Source organism: Tachyglossus aculeatus, chromosome 2 (genome assembly GCF_015852505.1).
Source record: "Tachyglossus aculeatus isolate mTacAcu1 chromosome 2, mTacAcu1.pri, whole genome shotgun sequence".
Taxonomy (NCBI): domain Eukaryota; kingdom Metazoa; phylum Chordata; class Mammalia; order Monotremata; family Tachyglossidae; genus Tachyglossus; species Tachyglossus aculeatus.
The window spans coordinates 97336097-97340099 of record NC_052067.1 but is presented as its reverse complement, the minus strand read 5'-3'; the positions used below and the strand labels follow the sequence as shown (position 1 = coordinate 97340099).

The 4003-nt window shown below is 45.6% G+C and overlaps 1 non-coding gene across 1 annotated transcript; it reads right to left on the bottom strand.

Annotated features, from left to right (window-relative positions):
- Positions 1-2607: 2607 nt before the first annotated feature.
- Positions 2608-2745, bottom strand: LOC119924426. Its single transcript, XR_005449140.1, has one exon. It is a non-coding gene; the product is annotated as a small nucleolar RNA SNORA7 (small nucleolar RNA).
- Between the last annotated feature and the right edge of the window lie 1258 nt (positions 2746-4003).

The window sequence follows — 4003 nt, the reverse complement described above, 5'->3', positions numbered from 1 at the left end:
TGCTTCTCGTGCCTTCTTCTGTGGGGCACAGGAAGAGAAACCCTGAAGCACATTTTCAGTTTCGAGGGGAAAGCTACCAATTATGGTATTTGTTAAATGCTTCCTATGTGCCAAGCAGTATTCTAAGCACTGGGGAAGATACAAGGTAGTCAAGAGGAACAGAGTCCCTGTACCACACAAGGCTCACAGTCTTAATCTTCATTTTACAGATGAGGTACTGAGGCTCAGAGAAGTGAAGTGACTAGCCCAAGGTCACACAGCAGACCAGTGGAGGAGCCAGGATTAGAACCCTGATCCTTCTGATATCCAGGCCCATGCTCTATCCATTAGACCATGCTGCTCCATCCTTCTTTGACTCCCCAATGTCCCAGAGGGCTCTCTCCAGCCTCCCTTCATGGTGGATGGGAAGTGGGCAGCTCGAAACCTGAAAAAAGGGCTGGCTTCTCTGATACCTGCGTTGGTTCTTCCAAGCCAACTCTGTTTCTCAGCCATCCACCCGTCTGAAATGGAAGAGGAAAATCAGAGAAACCCATGACAAAATGAAGCTTAACAGATCAGACATCACGAGGCCCCCATCTCCAGGAGGCACAGCTATAAACTAGATTGGGGAAGAAAAGCTAAGGGGAAAATCATTTTAGTTTCAGTCCTAGCTTCTATGAGAAGTAGCATGACCTAGTGGAAAGAGCATGGGCCCAGGAACCAGAGAACCTGAGTTCTAATTCCAGCTCTGCTAGTTGCTTGCTAAGTGAACAAGAGCAAGTCACTTAAATTCTCAGGCCTCAGTTTTCTCAACTGTTAAATCGGGATTCTATATCTGTTCTCCCTCCTACTTTAGACAGTGAGGCCCATGCAGGACAGGGGCCTAATTAGCTTTTACCTACCCTAGTGCTTAGAACAGGGTTTGGCACGTAGTAAGCACTTAACAAATAGCATAAAAATAATCATTTTCCCCTTGTCAAGAAGAAGACAATGACATCCTCCTCCCTGACTTGGAAATAGACTATATGCCCATTAGTGTATTTTTAATTACATTTAAAATTTTGAGCTAGAGTTTAATCATAAAGATGTGTTATGCAGAGAAGAGAAAAGCCTCCTGCTTGTCTTGTTGTAGGAGGAATGACAAAAATGGAAGATCGGCTCGATCTCTTTCTTTCAAATATCCACTCCCCACCCCCTGTGATTACATCAAACACTCTGGCTGAAACTCAAGAGCGGCTGGTAGCTTTCAAAGTGGTACATCTATTTGTTACGGTCTTTCTTGGTTCCTTGCAGCCGATTGGATGCTCAAACATGCCCCAGTGGTCTGTGGACTGGGGTCGCCAGGGATTCATTCATTCAATCGTATTTATTGAGCACTTACTATGTGCAGAGCACTGTACTAAGCACTTGGGAAGTACAAGCTGGCAACATATGGAGATGGTCCCTACCAAACAACGGGCTCACAGTCGAGAAGGGGGAGACAGACAACAAAACAAAACATGTGGAGAGATGTCAAGTCAGGACAAATAGAATGCGGATGGGGAAATTGAAAGGAATGGGATTCCTGCCCCTGTTCCTCTGACGCCTCTCTGTCTTTCCTTCCTCTTCATGCCCAACTCTCTAGAAGCAACGTAGTTGAAATTCAGCTACAGCAGTGTACGGACTGCCAGATCTCATTTCTGAGCCCATCGGGGAGTTCATTAGTAGACGCCTTCTTCAGTTCAAAGATGGCACTTGAGAGTTTTAAAACTCTCTGTTTTACTAATTAGTGAGTCTACAAGGACTGTGTTAACCATCACACAAAACCTCCTTTTCCTTGATGCGGGCCTCTCACGCACACATTTCCAGTTTGAAGCATCCCAGTCCCCAGCCGTGTCCCAGGACAAAAGAGCCAGCTTGGACCCATATAGAAATATTTCCTGTATCCACTTCTACATCTCTTTTTAGGAAGTAGTGTGATAGGTGTTCCCTTTGGGATGTATATTTCCCAGCAAGAGAAGATGTCATCATAGTCTGCTCCGTCAATCAATCAATCAATCAATCAGCAAGTGGTAAATATTAAGCGCTTCCTGTTTGCAGATGCTGTACTCCGATTTGCTTGTATCCACCCCAGCGCTTAGAATAGTGCCTGGCACGTAGATAGCGCTTAACAAACACCATTCTTCTTGTTATTATTATTACTAAGCAGTTGGGACATTACAGTACAATAGAGTTGGAGGACATGATCCTTGTCTTCAAGGAGCTTAAAATCTAGTTGGAAAATAGACATGAAAATGCATTATAGATAAGGGAAGCAGCAGAATATAAGGAGACATAGGTTAAGTGTCATGAGCCTGGGGGTGGTGTGAGTATCAGAGTTCAGAGTGCTTAGGGATTACTCTCTGCTAAGTGCATGTTGTTTTTGTTGTTTTATGCTGTTGAGTCATGTCTGACCCATAGCGACGTCGTGGACACATCTCTCCCAGAATACCCTACCTCCATTTGCAATCGTTTTGGTAGTGTATCCATAGAGTTTTCTTGGTAAAACTATGGAAGTGGTTTACCATTGCCTCCTTCCGCACAGTCAACTTGAATCTCCCACCTTTGACTCTCTTCCATGACTCTGTTGCCTGGCATGGGTGATTCTGGACTTGTAGCAGATTGCCTTCCACTTGCTAGCCATTGCCCAAGCTAAGAATGGAATGGGTGGGTCTCTGCTTGACTCTTCCTCCCGCAGTCGGGACTGGTAGAGTACTGGAAACTCCCCAGGTATGACCCTGAGAGGGGGCTAAGTGCATCGGAAGCAGCGTGGCTCAATGGAAAGAGCCCGGGCTTTGGAGTCAGAGGTCATGGGTTCTAATCCTGGCTCCACCTCTTGTTAGCTGTGTGACTTTGGGCAAGTCACTTCACTTCTCTGTGCCTCAGTTACCTCATCTGTAAAATGGGGATGAAGACTGAGCCCACGTGTGACACCCTAATCACCTTATAACCTCCCCAGTGCTTAGAACAGTGCTTTGCACATAGTATGCACTTAATAAATGCCATTATTATTATTATTATTATTGGAAACTCAAAAGGGAGGAAGAAGAGGGGCATTGGATTGAAGCTGATTCTTATTTTTTATGGTATTTGTTCATTCATTAATTCGGTTGAATTTTTGAGTGCTTACCGTGTGCAAAGCACTATACTAACACTCAGAAGAGTTCAGTACAACAATAAACAGACGTGTTGTGCACTTACTCTATGCCACTGTACTAATCTTTGGGGAAGATACAAGATAACCGGGCTGGACATAGTCCCTTACCCCCTCCTACCTCACTTCACTTCTCTCCTTCTACAACCCAGCCTGCACATTTCGCTCCTCTGGTGCTAACTTTCTCACTGCGCCTCCATCTTGCCTGTCTCACCACCGACCCCTGGTCCACGTCCTGCTTCTGTCCTGAAATGCCCTCCCTCTATTCTGACAAACAACCACTCTCCCTTGCTTCAAAGCCTTATTGCAGGCACATCTCCTCCAAGAGGCCTTCCCAGACTAAGCCCCACTTTTTCTCCCATTCCCTTCTGCATCACCCTGACTTGTTCCCTTTTCTCTTCACCGTGCCGCCCCCAACTCCAGCCCCACAGCACTTATGTACATATCTATAATTTTATTTATTTGTATTGATGTCTGTCTCCCCCTCCCTATAATAATAATAATGGCATTTATTAAGTGCTTACTGTGTGCAAAGCACTGTTCTAAGCGCTGGGGAGGTTCCAAGGTGATAAGGTTGTCCCACGGGGGGCTCACAGTCTTAATCCCCATTTTACAGATGAGGTAACTGAGGCACAGAGAAGTTCAGTGACTTGCCCAAAGTCACACAGCTGGCAATTGGTGGAGCTGGGATTTGAACCCATGACCTCTGACTCCAAAGCCCGGGCTTTTTCCACGGAACCACGCTGCTTCTGTGAGGTTGTGGTGGGTTGCGAATGTCACTGTTTATTGCTGTATTGTACTTTCCCAAGTGCTTAGTACAGTGCTCTGCACACAGTAAGTGCTTAATAAGCA